At 39.5% G+C, this 16,320-nt stretch overlaps 1 long non-coding RNA gene across 1 annotated transcript in view; it reads left to right on the top strand.

Moving 5' to 3' along the window:
• The window catches only part of LOC132832346 (uncharacterized), a 112,099-nt gene that overhangs the window by 52,704 nt on the left and 43,075 nt on the right, over positions 1–16,320 (top strand). The window contains exon 3 of the long non-coding RNA XR_009646935.1: positions 377–474. This is a non-coding gene — a long non-coding RNA (uncharacterized LOC132832346). The remainder of the gene's footprint in view (positions 1–376; positions 475–16,320) is intronic.

Here is a 16,320-nt window from a genome sequence, read left to right as displayed (position 1 = left end):
GATCTTGTACTTGGCATATTGCAGTCTTGAATCATAGAAGTAATACATGAAGCTCAATATATTCTTTGGAAAAGCTACCTAATTGGTTTTAAGTGGAGGCCAACCTCTATGAAGAGAGGAAAATTGGAATGCTTTTCATTCCTGAGCCATCCTTGGATATTTTTGGTAACTAGCTCAGAACTGAATTGATAGGAGGTCTGGGAGTGAAGGACAAATATACTGTGTGATAAAATGGGGTATAATGAACAAAGGAATCTCACATCCTGATTTGTAATGTTAGCGAATTGTGATTTCAATAAATTGCAACATAATTCTGTTTTTTCTTGTGGTACTTCGATACTCTTATAAATTCTTATTTTTTCTTATTTATTCGTAGGCTAGGCCAACATTTATCGCCCATCCCTGATTAACCAGAGGGCAGTTCAAAGTCAACCACATTGCTGTGGGTCTGGAGTCACATGTAGGCCAGACCAGGTAAGGATGGCAGTTCCTTCTATAAAGAATATTAGTGAACTGGATGTTTTTTTCTTGACCATTGACGTTGTTTCATAGTAATCATTAGACTCTTATTTCCAGATTTTTATAGAATTCATATTCCACCATTTGCCATAGTGGGATTCAAATCCTGATCCCTAGAACATTCCTTAGGTCTCTGATTAACAGTCTAGCGATAACACCACTAGGCTATCACCTCACCCAGTAATAAACATATAAATATAAACATTCTGAAAAAATACCTAAAGTTTTTTTTAAAGAAATAGCACAGATGAAATAAGCTTACATTTCATATATTTATTTTACTTCAATTGTTATTTTGCCTCATCTTTTTCAATAGGGTCACAATATACTTGTTGCACTAAGCTGTCTTTCTTCATTTTGCATTAGTGTGAATGAAAATCGAAACTTGCCATCAGTGACAGGCATCTTCATGAAGTCTATTCTCTCAAGTATAATATGAGGTGCATGATAAACAGACCATCTCCTTAAAAAAGAACAAAGTCAAGCACTTGAATCATTTATTTTATACATAGTTTAAACATTCCACTGTAAACCTTTGAGAATTGGCCCTCATTGGGAATTGCTATTTTAAACTGTACCAATTACAAGCAGCCAGCTGGAAATGGAAATTTATACTATGATGCCTGCTAAAGGGTTACTGTAGCAATGGAAAATGCAGACAGGGACTGCACTGTGGTAAATAGGAGGACAAATATTTTCTTCACATGCAATTAATGTAGACATTTCACTGATGGAAAGGGAAAACTGTAACGCAGTTTTCATCCACATATTGTATCAACAGGAAGTAGAATCCACTTCCTTTGCTCTCCTGCCAAAAGTTATTTAAACTGATGATCTTGAGGCAAGTCGCAGCAGAAGCAAGCCAGTCATTTTGTGAGAGTACATAGCGGAGTCCATTTCTTCACCAGGGGTTACTCCTTTTGCACCAACTCGCGAACCAGTTTAAGTCTGCGTAGCACCACTGAAATGATAACACTGCAAAGTCAGCTGACTGCAGTGTCATAGTGCTGCTGGTTTCTTCACGATCGCAACTGCCAGAAAGCTAGCTCTTACTGCTGCAGATTTCCAGTCGCAGTGCGGCAAAGCAGACGCTGCAGCAGGCTCAAAGCAGCAATAGGATTCTTTCACCTGCGCCGTCGGTCTTATGGGAGAAAAAAGCCTTATCGGGAGTGAAATAGCAAAAGAAACTGCTTACTAGATTTACAGGTTAATTTTCTTGGCATGCAGTGCTTTCAGTTAAGTAAAGGAACCACACAAAAGGTCTGTGCCCACAATGTTATGATGAGAGCCTTTGATGAAGGATGGCTTTGTGCTCCCTGGCTCTTTATTAATAGTTTCTTGTGCCATGCTAACGTACCTGCACGGTCGGGACAAAGGATACATTACTTTTCATCGACCATGTCATCAAGGCCTTTTTTTTTGCAACCATGCAGCTTGATGTTCCAGTCTTAGCTCAAATCAAGAATGAATGCAATAACATGGATTGACAACAGTATCTGTCTCTGGCTTTGCACAGATCTCAAATTAGAGGCCAGACCTGCTGACCTACTTCACTTCAAATCATTCCTGGATACAGGGCAGCAGCTGTCTAGTATCAACATCACTAGCCATCGTGTGGAGAATCCCGGGGATTGCAGTACATGTCATGCTGGAAACTGAGGAAAATGGAGTTGTGCACATTTGTATTTCCAATTGCAGATTCAAGCAGCTATAAAATCCAGACCGTCCAACTGCTTCATCGTTTGTTTTTTTTTGTCGCTGAGTGTGGATTAAATTGTCTTTTAATATCAGCCTTCATCTGAGCTTCAACCTCTGGAATAAGTGCATCAACCAGCTTGTTCTATCTAACGGATTTCACTGAATACATTCAATGCAGCTGAAGGCAAAAAATAGCTTCCAGATATAAAGTGTGTTGTGAAAACAAAGGAAGCACTGTACCATCACCTGGATTACAATATTTGCATCACCCCCTTATCCCTGATATAGCTTTACATTTTTCTACATCAGGTTCAGGATCTGCAGACATTGCCAGGATGTGGTATCTAATGAGGCAAATAAAACGACAGCCGGTGAAGACTGCGGTATGAGACAGAAGCACATTTAGGATTTTGCCAATTTTACGCATGTGGTATGTGAGCCAGTGCCCCAAGGGACAGGCTCTTAAACAGGGGAACAGATCACAGTCGGAGGAATGAATAAAATGACAGGGGTATTGGAGAGTCTGCAGTGCAGAGTGCCACAGAAACCCTTCGCAGTTAGCAATTCCATCAGCCGCTTAAAACTGAATAATTCATGGATTAAATCATCCTGGACTTACCTTTTGGATAGGCTGGTATGATTGGAATTTTGAATATACATTATACATATATAAAAGATTTTGCATGTAAAATGTCAATTTGGATCTGAAGGGCTGTCAAAAGCTGGGTGCTTCAAATGAAAAAATTCTTATGATCCTGTGACAATAAGGCTGCTAGGAATGCATTACTATCACAAGGGAGCATTGGGTGAAATTATATTAGCATGGGTAATCCTAGTGGCATTTTTTTTAGTTGTTTGTTTTCCTGAGCTGAGTTCAGATGCTGTAGAGTTTGTAATTGTTTCCATCGCTCCATTACATTACTGCTGTAAGATTAACTCTTTTATTTTCAATGTCTGGTGAATGCATTTTCTGAAGTAGTGTCTGTATCTTCAAATACACACTCATACAGTGTAAATGGGACCACATTAACCCAAGAACTGATAGAGTAAAATAAAATAATCTTTAAAGATTGTGGCACCATAGTGTTGCTTGGCAGTCACTTAAACACTCAGTGCAGACTAGCGCTACTGATTTCCATTGTTCTCATGAAATCCTACCTATAAACAAAGATGATGGCAATAACAACTCTTCATGTACAAAATATTTCCCATATTCAGACCTTCTGGCATCTGTCGGAACCAGAGTACTGCTCATTTTCATTTAATGGTTTATTACTTAAAATATTCATTTGTAAAAGTACAGAATATCTATATCTTCCACACATCTGCTTGGAAAGCTGCGCGGGTGAGATTTATCTTCATAAAATCCCTAAAAGTTATTATGACAAAATGTAAAATTTGCTTACAAGAAAGTAGGATCAATTCTTTACCCACAAACAGTAAGTAAATATCCATAATGTAAAGTTGTTTTAATTCTTCTGTTTCCTCTGTTTAATTTAATGCATATTAACTGAATTATTAAATTCAAAAAGGTCTCAACTTTGGTTGAAGGTAGTTAGAGAAGAATTTAGCGTTTATCATTAGCATACTAAAATCAGATTCCAACTGACTATACTGCAGCTATTGTAAAACCAAACAGATTTATCTCAAAACTGTAATATATATCAACAAAACATTATGTTTCCAGATTCTTGTATAATTTGCTATTCTATATTAAGCAAAGCAAATCCAGTATGATACCAAACCGCATTTATACATAATTACGTTTTACATTTAAATGATGTGGTTTTCCCACAGTACAAGGGCAAATGATTCTCTACCGCTTCACAAACATCAGTCCAATTCTGTATTAGCTGTGCAGTTTAAATTTTTTTGGCACTCCAGCAAGGAACCACATTCAATGGTTCTTTCATATCAATCAGGGTTACTGCAGACATCGAAATAACAATATAGTTTGACAATTTTAGCAAAATTAACTTTGAATTACTTTGTGTAGTTGGTGCTATCTTAAATTGATCTGACATACGGAACAAAAAAGAAACTAAATGATGCTGTCTAAATGTGTTTTTAGTTTTGCATTACATTTTCACTGGTTAACTAAAGAAAAGCTAAACTGATTACATTTTCATGGGATATAGACTGTAACCCATTGTGTATCTGGAGTCGCATGTTGGCCAGACCAGGTAAATAAACCAGATTTCTTTCCCTAAAGGACATAAGTGAACTAGATTCATTTTTTATGACCATTAACAATGGCTGTATAGTTATTGTTATACCAGCTTTATTAATTCCAGATTTTTTGTTGAGTTCAAATTTCACAATCAGCTCTGATGAGTTTCAAATTCATGTTCCCCAGAGCATTAGTCTGGGATTATAGCACAGTGACATTACCACTAGATCACTACTTCCCCTAAACTGATTCAGTACTTCAGTGAAAATAGATAACTTGGAAACCTTTTTACATGTAACTTAGATTTTCAGATCTGGAATCCTAAATACCAAATAGAATCCATAGATACCATTTATGGCAGGCCAAAAGTTTGCACCTATGTCCAAAAGAGTAAAAATGTTGATTTATGCACCTTCTCCATACTTTGACCTAGGAGTCAAGACTCAACTGCTCAAGACGGGATTTTGTGGTACTATCATGTTTATATTTGCCTTTGTGCTTCTATTAGGCCTGGCAGGAGTAATTTACATAGCATAATACAACACAAGAGATAGTCATTTAGTTCATTACACCTGCATCAGGTCTTGGAAGAGTCAGTCGCTTATTCCCATCCTTTTCCTTTTCTACATTCCATAATTATTTCTTTCCTTTTCAGGTATTTATCATTTTTTCTCTTGGTCAATTTGCAACAGTTCTCATTGATATAGCATCTTCAACTTAGAAAGTATCTTTAATCACTTCATATGGAAGCAATGATAGAAATGAACACTGGACTAATATGAGAATATTAAGAGAGATGACCAAATGCTGAACAGAATCAAAGAATTGATATGATGCAGAGGAAGCCATTTGTCCCAAGTGACTGCACTGGCTATCTGAGCATTTAGATTCAGTGCTAAACTCTTGCCTTTCCACTATCACCTTGGACATGTTTCTGTTTAACCATTTATCTAATGCCCTCTTGAATCTGCCGTCACTACAACTTCAGGTCATGCATTCCAAACCCAGATCATTCATTTGCTTCTTTTATCAAATACTTTAAAACTGTGCCCCCAATTCTTGATCCATTCATGAGTAGGAACAGTTTCTCCCTATCTACTCTGCCCAGACCCCTCGTGATTTTGAAAACTTCTGTCAAATCTCTGTTCAGTTTCTTAGCTTCCTTCTCTCTAAGGCAAACTGTCCCAACTTCTCCAAAAATCCTCATAAATGAAGTTTATCAATCCCAAAAGCATCTTATAAAGCATTTCTGCAATTTCTCCAATGCATTGTCATTCTTCCTATAGTGTGGTACCTAGAACTCTACACAAAATACAGCTAAGATCTACTAAGTGACTGATATAGATTCAGTGTAAGTTCCCTTCTCTTTAACCCTATTTTTGAAGCCTAGAATATTGTATGCTTTATTAACAGCTCTCTGTACCTGTCCTGCCATCTTTAATGATATATGCACAAATACATCCAATTCTCTCTGCTCCTGCATACCCTTTAGAATAGTACCCTTTATTTGATACTGTCTCCTCATGTTCCCTGTAAAAGGGTGAACACCTCATCCCTCACTACTTTTGAACTTAATTTGCCACCTATCTGCACACTCCAGCACCTTGACATGTTGTTTTTGAAGTTCTATGCTGTCCTCCTCACTGTTTACAATTCATCCAAGTTCTGTAATGTTCACAAAGTTTGAAATTGTCCCCATATAGACGAACATCTAAATTATTTATATATCAAGAAAAGGAACCATTCAAATACTGATCTCTGGAGAACTCCAATACAAACCTTCCTCTAGCGCAATAAATACCTATTATCAATAAATACTCTGTTACCCGTCACTCACCAACTTTTTTTCTGTCTTGTTATTGCCCCTCTTATTCCACGATCTCTCACTTTACTTACAAGTTTGTTATGTGGCATCATATTGAAGGCCTTTTGGAAGTCCATGTACACCACATCGAAAACCTTGCCATCACCAACCCTCTCTATTACATCTTCAAAAACTCTGTCAAGTTAATTAGACTTTATTTTCCCTTAAAAAGTCCACAATGCCTGTGTGAAATTAACCCACATTTTTCTATGTGAATATTAATTCTATGGTGAATAATTGCTTCTAGAACATTCCCCATTATCAAAGTTAAACTGACTAATCTGTAATTGCTGGACCAATCTTAACAACCTTTTTTGAATGGGTCAGATTTTTGCAGTTCTCTACTTCATCAACACGACCTATGAATCCAGGGAAGATTGAAAGATTGTTGACAGTGCCTTGGCAATTTCCATGCTCACTTTCTTCAAAATCCTTGGATGCATCTCAACCAGGGCAGGTGTGTTATCAACTTTATGTACTAACAGCTTATCCTATACCTCCTTATTAACAACATTAAACACTTAAAGTCAAAGGGTCAATAGATCTACAGCATAGAAAAAGGCCTTGCAGCCCATCATGTCTGCACTGGTCAAAAACAACCATCTAACAATTCTAATCCCATTTTCCAGCACTTGGTCCATAGCCTTGTCTGCCTTGGCATTGCAAGTGCACATCTAAATACTTCTTAAGTATTATGAGGGCTTCTGCCTCTACTACCCTCATAGGCAGTGAGTTCCAGATTCTCTGCCATCAGAGTGGTAAAGATTTTCTTCCATCTCCTTGAAAATGGAGTTGCAGATGGACAGGTTGGTGAGAAAAAGCATTCTTCGTGCTTGCCTTCAATAGTCAATATGTTGAGTATAGGAGCTGGGACATTATGATACAGGACATTGGTGAGGCCTCTTTTAGAATACTGCATACAATTCTGGTCCCGTTTCTATAGGAAAAATGTTGTTAAACTTGAGAGGATGGAGTAAAGATTGACAAGGAAATTGCTGGGACTGGAAGGTTTGAGTTCTAGGGAGAGGTTGAATGGGCTAGGGCTTTGTTCCCTGGAGCTTCAGAGGCTGAGAGGTGACCATACAGAGGTTTACAAAATCATGAGGGGCATGGATAGGGTGAATAGCCAAGGTCTTTTTCCTAGGGTAGCGGTGTCCAAAACTAGAAGGCATTGGTTTAAGCTGAGAGGGGAAAGACATAAAAAGAACTTGAGGGGCAACATTTTCACGCAGACGGTTTGTGTGCATGGAATGAGCTGCCAGATGAAATGGTGGAGGCTGGTACAATTACAATATTTAAAAGCATTTGGAATGGTATGTGTAAAAGAAAAATTTAGAGGGATATGAGCCAAATGCTGGGAAATGGGACTAGGTCAGATTGGAATGTCTGTTTGACATGGACGAATTGGACTGAAGGATCTTCTTCTGTGCTGTATGACTCTATTTCCTTTAAACTTGCTACCCCTTATCTAAATCTATGCTCCCTGTCATTGAGCTATCTATAAGGGGAAAGGTTTCTTCCTGTCTACCCTATTTATGTCCCTCAGGATTTTATACATCTCATTCATACCCTGTCTCAATCTCCCCTGCTCTCAGGAAAAGAACCTCAGTCTGTCCAATCTCTACAACTGAAATTCTGTAGCCCAGGCAACATCCTAGTAAACCTCATCTTCACTCATGCCACTCATATCATATCTCTGTGAATTAATTTTTGAAAAACTACTTATTAGTGAGCTATTTATGAGTTTTGAAGTTATTTCCTCTAAGTGTATCAAATTCATCTTCATGTTCATTGAACATTGTCTTCAGTATGTGTTGCATTACTGTTGATTTCTGCTAAGAGAGGTTGGGTCCCTTACCCACTACTCAAAGCTTCAATGCCCTGAGATTTCTTTTGTGCAGAATTTAAATTTTCTTTCTAAGTCCCTAATCCTTATAGTGACCAAGCTTCCTCCCCGTCACCATTGCGTGGGCAGCATCTAACTTGTAGGTTAAAACAGATACAAAGTGTTCATCTGACACCTCAGCCATGCCTTTGGCCTCAGTATAAGTTCCCTTTTAGGACACTAATTGTCCTCCTTTTACCACCCTTTTACTACTGATGTGCTTACAGAAGACTTTAGTATTTCCCTTTAGGTTAGCTGCCTGTCTTTTTTTCAAAATTCTTCTTTGCGTCTCTTATTTGCTTTTCACCTTCTTCTGAGCCTTCTGTATTTCACTCGGTTCTCAGTTCTTTTCATTTGCGTATGGGGTTGACTTTAGGCAATATCTGTAAGGAGAAGATAAAGGGAGGGAATTCCAAAGTATGTGGTTTTGATGAATGAAGGCAAGACCAATGTTTTGGGTAGCAGGCTGGGCAGGGGTGTGGGGTAGGGTGATGGAGTGGTGTTGCACTAGTGGTCACAGTTACTTGAAATGGATTTGATTTTCTCTGTCATCACTTTTGAACTCCGTCTAAGCAGATTCTGTGGGAAATAGGGATGAAATTTTAGGATATTACTGATCTCTGCTTGCCCAATATGAAGTACCAGAAACACACTCAATATTTACTTATCAGGCCAGAAATGTCTTGAAACTTTAAAATTATTCACTTTCAGTCAAGGTTTATGAAATTTGGGACCACATCTTTGTTTAGCAAATAATCTCCAAAGACCTGTCTTCAGATAGAAAACTGAAGAATTAGTCAGGGAAAGCTCTTGTTGTAGTTAGATTACTATTTACTTCATTGGGTGATGACATAAATACATCAGTCAATTGAAATATTCTAGTTTTCACTTAACTATACCTGAAGTGGTACAGTAATGGATCCCTGCATATAAGTTAAAATCAAAATAGGTATTCCTCACATGCACATCTGGTATACATTCTCACAACATTCTGTGTAATATTGACATTTCTTTGAGGAAGTGTTCCAAATTACAAGCACACCCATTGTGTTTGTATGAGAGGTTTCAGCCATTTAGTGCTTGCAGTTGTGTTCAACCAAAATGATGGACTAATGAATTCTAGCTTTGTCATCATTAATTGAACAAACCCTTTTTGCATTTATTGATCATTAAACATGTTGCCAATCTGCATTCCAGTAAAATCCATCGAAGCTGAATGATAGACCAAAAAGTTAGTTTTTCAGTAAACCTGTTCCTTTTAGTAGAACCCTCATACATCCTTGGCACACATACACAAACACACAGACACATGGAAAAACACACACATATCCCTTCTCTGTCCATCCACCTGGGCTGAAACAGGCATTTCTGTGTATTGGCATTTAAATTACAGGGAGAAACAATATTGCTTACTTCCACAATAAAATCCATTTCTGAGGAGTTCCTTATCCATGCTTAATTTAAACCTTCGTGAACCTATAAAATTAGCTATGATTGGCAATTGCTATGAATGCTAAAAGTCCTACTCCACAAGGATGCTCTGCAAATGAATAGCAACAATGAACTAAGACAATTTGTGAGGATCTTGTATCTTTGTCTCTGTAAAATCTAAAGTATTCAAAATCAAAAGTGTCCAAATCATATATTGCAGTAAGTACCATTTATGTATTGCTCCACTGACAGAAGGGCTTTCAGTCACAACAGTTTTATGCTACAGATATCTCTCTGAAACCATCTACAACAATTTTCCTTGGAAACAGAATGTTGTGAGTACCAGTGTCATGCCAAAAACTTGAGCAGAAAGTTGAGCTGAAACTCAAGTGCAATAGTAAGGAATTGATCCACTGTTGAAAGTACTGCTTCACCAATGATACATTAAACTCTACCTCTGGTTGTCTCGTCAACTAGATATAAAAGATCCTATCTGAAGAAAATCAGGTCAGTTCTCCCAAAGCAATCTAACATCACGAAAACAAATTACCTGTTTATTACCTCACTGCAGTTTGTGGAACCTCTCAGTTTGGCCATCATAATTACTATATTACAAAACTAACTGCACAGTGAAAGTAATTCACGAGCTGTAGAACATTTTGGAGTGTCTTGAAAATTTGAAAAGTGTCAAATAAATGTAAGACATTTGTTTGAACCTGTGAAAATCTTTACTGTGAACCATCTGTGAACAAGCAGCGTGGTGGCCCAGTGGTTAGCACTGCTCCCTAATAGTGCCCGCGACCAACGTTTGATTCCACCCTCAAGCAACTGACGGTGTGGTGTTTGCACAATCTCCCTGTATCTGCATGGGTGTCCTCTGTGTGGTCCAGTTTCCTCCCACAGTTCAAATATGTGCAGGTTAGATGGATTGGCTATGGGAGATGCAAGGTTACAAAGATTAGGTAGAAGGCAGAGTCTGGGTAGAATACTCTTCGGAGGGGCAATGTGGACTCGATGGGCCGAATGGTCTGCTTCCATATTGTAGCGATTCTATCTCCTGCCATGCTGTCAATTACTACTCATAACTCTCACTTCAACACCTCTCAAAATTTCTTGAAGATATGAACATCATGGTTACAATTTCCTGATTTTCTTTTTTTCCCTGTCTGAGCAGTAAGTTTATTAACATACAGCAGTTTAATTGAATCCCATAAAGTTTTCCACAATTCTATTTCTGATTTTCTTTTAAAGTGTGGGGGGCAGATGGAAAATCCTTGCCTTTGCTTCTGATTTCCTTCTCCTTGCGACCCCAGTCTGTGATAAACATAAAAGGTTTCCAAAGAGACTTACCTTCAATGACCTACTGGGATATGGGGAGACGGTGGGAGCGGGGGATGGGGGAAATGGGAGTGAGGCATACGAGTGAAGGGTGGAATTAAGCAGAAGGTGCAAACGTGCAAATCTCCTACTCTGAAAAAACCCGTTTGATTGCACACCAATCATGTCATCAAGAGTCGACAGGCAGAACATAAGTGAGTTTTTGATCCATCACAAGTCTTGACATTGGCGTCCCCTGGTGCCAGATGATCAGAGAGTGAGAACTTCTAGGTCCTACAAACCGCGGTTGAGATGTATTCCTCAGGGGATATAGCAGTGAGAAGGTACTGAGATAAATTCAAGATTTCTGCACATAAAAGCAAAACTAAAAAAAAACTGGTCTATTTTATTAATGAAGATAAATAGTCACTGTGTATAATTTCAAGTAATCACTGTATAAACAGCGCATGTTATCATAAAGTAGTTCGGAAACTGAATGTTCTGCTGTGCCAACTCTATCTTGTTACTAAGTAATGATAATTAAGCATTTAAAATCCTACATTAATGTGTCATGCAATTATTTGTACTAAACAGACTGGAAAATCCAAGCTATTTCTAGGCTTTACCCTGCAAAGTAATCTTTCTCCCTTTTATGGGCTATTACAGATGGGTCCAAAGCAGGAGAAAAACTGTGGGCTTATTGACACACTATCTGTATATTTATTGTAATTTCTGCATTCTCTGATCTTGTACAAAAATACAGCAGTGACAAATCTCCTCCTTCGTTTCAGTTCATATTTCAGTTCTACACCACAATGTCACTCTCCTCCCTGCACTGATGCAAAACTGCAACTAAATTAAATGAACAACAAAGGAACAGGCCACTTGAACCAACTGCTCCATGTTACATCACTGCTCTGTACAAATTTCATGTCACACCTCCTTGTTGAACCCGACCACCTTAAACTTCTATTCCTTTCTCCCTCCATATGCTTAAAAATATTGATGCTACTCATCTCAATCATTCATTCTGATGGCAAGTTTCACATTTGAATCACTGTCCAGCTGAAGAGCTTTGTATTATTAGTGAGACCTATATACTTATGGTGCCCAGCTTTAGTTTTCCCAATAAATGCAAGTATTACCTTCACGTCTTTCCATATTAAATAACCTGTGGCTAGAGTTCTGTAAAGAAGCAATGGCTCCAGCCCCAGCTGAAAACTCAGGTGAGGCACCTCTGCAGACTCAGGAACCATGTTATTTCATTAAATTACTGAAATGAATGAAGTAAAAGCAAATTACTGTGGATGCTGGAGATCTGAAACAAAAACAAAGTTGTGGAGAAACTCAGCAGTTTGACAATGTCTGTAAAGCGAGAAATGGCCCAGGTCCTGTCTTCCGCATCCCAGTTGAAAGTTGGCTGTCAATCAAATGGTTGTACACTCTCCAATCCTAGCACTTGGATATCTGACTACTGCTGGAACTGGAACCATTTCTCCATGATGAGCAGCATGGAGGCTGGACTGTAAGTTAAATAGAGTAGTTTCACTAGAGGCCAGTGAAGCAGAGTTGGTGATGGGATGGGAGTGGGGTCACAACCAAAATGCTCATAGGAGGGGAAGAAGCAAGGGCACCTAATAACTGATGACTTCCACTGGGCACAGGGTGCCTCAACAGGATTTCTAATTCCCTCCAACCCAAGACGTAAGTCAGATTACCAGGGTTTACCTAATGGTTTCACCACATGGCACAGCAGATGCACCATCTGTAGAATATCAGGTGGAGACTGTCCAAGAAAAGACCATTAATTGACCACCTGATTTGATGCTACCACCTCTGAGTGAGAAGGATGTATGTTCAAGTCCCACTTGAGGTTTTGAAAGCAAAAATCTAAGCTTTCTTGGCCAATAATTATCCATCAATCAACATTTCAAATGAAAAGATGGTCTGGGTTTTATTACTTTGCTGATTGTAGGACTCTGCTGTGTGCAAATTGGCTGCTTCATTTCTCATATTGCAACAGTGACCGCCTGCTAAAATATTACTTTTGTTTGAAGATACTTTGGACATCCAGTGTTTGTAAGTTGTGCTATAAAAATGCAAGACTTTCTCTTTACAATTTTAGAATCTTAGATTATCCTGCTTGTATTTTCTACTTCATTTATGTTTGAAACAGAGAAAACTTGCTTTTGTACAACATATCCATCAACCCAAAGTCATCCCCAAGTACTCTCGATCCAGTTAATGCACTTTCAAAGAGTAGTCACTGTAATGATGTAGGTAATGCAGGTAATTTGCACATAAGATTCCACAGAAAAGTCAATAAATGACAATGATATTCACTAAAATAACGATGAGGGCCAAATTTGATCAGGTTGCACTCAAGTGGAATGGGTAAGGAAGGATCGTGCGAGCTAGAGGTGGACGATTAATGCACAATTTATTGTGGGGGTGGCTTAGAAGAACAAGGTGAGGGTTGTAAGAGGGCAGAGGAGTTGTGAGATGGAGGAAATATTATGAGAGTAAAGGGAGTGGGCAGAGTATCAGGGGCAATTAGAGATGGGCAGTCAACGCTAGTTAAGCCAGTGATGTCCATATCCCATTTATGATTATAAAAAGTCGTAAGAGGAAGGTTTTAAGAGTGGGAGAGAGGGTAAGAGTGCTGGGGGTGGGGAAGAAATGTGATAGTGGGGAGTGGAAAAATTGTAATTATGAGGGTAGGGATATAAGTATTAGAATGGGAAAAGAGTAGGGAGCGGAGTTGTGAGACCAGGGAGGTGAATCATGACAGTGTGGAGTAAAGTTGTGAGAGAAGAGGGGGGAAGTTTGTACAAGGAGGGGGGGGAGGGGGGGTCAGAGGCAGTTTGGGGAGAGATGTGAGAGTGAGAACAATGCTTTTTACACAATTTGAAGACTCTAATGGAGGCAGATTTTATTCCATAGGCAATGCCCTCTGAACTATAGCAAGAAGAAAATCATGCTTAGAGGAAATGTGTGTTAGAGGAAATCAGAGCCAATCCCATGATGTCATAATTGGCACTGCTGCCTTGGAAGAGGAACAGCACACAACCAAATGCTCAGGATTCGGGTGTCATGACCAATAGTTTTAGGAACCCCTGGCTTAAGCAGTCAATTCAGCACACAGTACACAGAATAGCTTTGAGACATCAAGTAAGAAAGGCTTCAGAAAATACAGGTGCTGGTTGCACGCAGTTTTCAGGCTGCATAGTGTATAACAACAGACTACCATTTATCTCAACAACTTGTAATAACTAGCCCAATATTTTAATCACAGACTACGTCATACTCACTGAGATAGTGTGCTGGAAATCAAGCCTCTCTTGTCCTGGAGCCATCATGAAAGTTAAAGATTTTATGTTTATATATTTTGAATTTTTATATTTTCTTAAACATTTCAATGCAAAATTCTTTAATTTACCTGAATCCTTTTGCACCCGGGTTAAGTGAAAGCAATGACCATCTCCAATAAGACACAATCTAATCATTGCCCTTTGACATTCGGTGGTGTTACAATCACTGAATCCACACTATCAACATCCTTGGGGTTACCATGTTTTGAATGTGCTCTTGTGTCAGTTAACACATGAAATGTGTGGTATGGAACACACCCAAACTGTGTCGACCAACTCTGCCCTGTTTCTGCTGGCAGCTTTTCTTCCAGAGAACCTCAGTGTTCATCCCTTGAAGAAAATTTTCACAAACTCTGTTGGGACACTACAGACAATTACTTTAGTAACCCCAGAAAACCCATCAGGACCAGTGTTGATGTCATTACGTCCCTTGTTTTCACTTCCAATGTTTCAGCAAAGTGCCTTGACTGGCTCTGACTTGGAGTCCGTCAAATTCAGCTGGTTTGTTACATCTTTGATGGTCACATGTGCTTGTCTTACTTTTAGATTTTGGTGCTTTTCAGTGCAAAAATGGTTTTATTATTCTGACAACTATTTCAGAAAGAGCATTAACCACCTCTGTCGATGGTCTGAGTAAAAGGAAGCATCATTCATTTTCAATAGGAAGTGGAGGTGTTGCAAAGACTTGACCACAGTGTGAAATGACTGAGTGAGGTGTATTGTGTGTGTGTCATGATATAAAGAAGTAGAAAGACCAGTTGTTAGATTAGATTAGATTAGATTACTTACAGTGTGGAAACAGGCCCTTCGGCCCTACAAGTCCACACCGACCCGCCGAAGCGCAACCCACCCATACTCCTACATTTACCCCTTACCTAATACTACGGGCAATTTAGCATGGCCAAATCACCTGACCTGCACATCTTTGGACTGTGGGAGGAAACCGGAGTACCCGAAGGAAACCCACGCAGACACGGGGAGAATGTACAAACTCCACACAGTCTGTCGCCTGAGTCGGGAATTGAACCTGGGTCTCAGGCGCTGTGAGGCAGCAGTGCTAACCACTGTGCCACCGTGCCGCCCACTGTTGAAATTCTAATGTGAATGTGAGCCTCAAAATTTAATGATCAATTGAAAAATGCTGCATAGATCTATGGCTAATTCACTTCATTCACATAGTAGCTGCTGAGCAGCACAACTCTGAGTAAATCAGCTGGACTGCCAAAACACTGCAACATTGCTCTGCCACAACACAGCACTGCTAACCAATCCTCAACCCCCCTCCCCATAACAGTCCTCACCATAATACAATATTCCCCCCCACAACCCCACTGAACCACAGACAGTTTTTACCCAACCTCCTGAACAATAGATGCTACTGAACCCTTCCCATGCCCACTGCCCTCTCTCACATACCAAATTCTTTGGGGTCTGGCAGTCAGATTCTTTTTATTCACTTGTGAGACATGAGTGTCGCCAGCTGCCCTTGAGAAGATGGTGGTGAGCTGCCTTCTTGAATTGTTGCAGTCCACCTGCTATAGAGTAACCCACAATGCCATTAGGGTCGTCATTTCAGGATCTTGACCCAGTGACAGTCGAAGAACAGCTATATATCTCCAAATCAGTCTGGTGAGTGGCTTGGAGGGAACTTGCAGGTGGTGGTCTTTCCATATATTTGTTTCCCTTGTCTTTCCAGATGGAAGTGTTCATGGATTTGGAAGGTACTTCTGAAGGAGATACAATGGATTTTTGCAGTGCATCTTGTAGATAGTACACACAACTGCTACTGAGTGTCGGTGGTGGAGGGAGTGGATATTTTTGGATTATGGTGCCAATCAAGTGGGCAGCTTTGTCCTGGATGGTGTCAAGCTTATGTGTTGTTGGAGGTGCACTCATCCAGGCAAGTGGGGAGTATTCCATAACACTCCTAACTTGTGCCTTGTAGATGGTTTACAGGCTTTGGGGAGTCAGAAGGTGAGCTGCAGCATCCCTAGCCTCTCACCTGCTTTGTAGCCACTGTATTCATATGGCAAATCCAGCTGGGTTTGTGGTCAATGGTAGTTTC

The sequence above is a fragment of the Hemiscyllium ocellatum genome, chromosome 34 (genome assembly GCF_020745735.1).
Source record: "Hemiscyllium ocellatum isolate sHemOce1 chromosome 34, sHemOce1.pat.X.cur, whole genome shotgun sequence".
Lineage (NCBI taxonomy): Eukaryota > Metazoa > Chordata > Chondrichthyes > Orectolobiformes > Hemiscylliidae > Hemiscyllium > Hemiscyllium ocellatum.
Note: the sequence above shows the minus strand (reverse complement) of the source record. Positions and strands in the feature narration are given on the sequence as shown.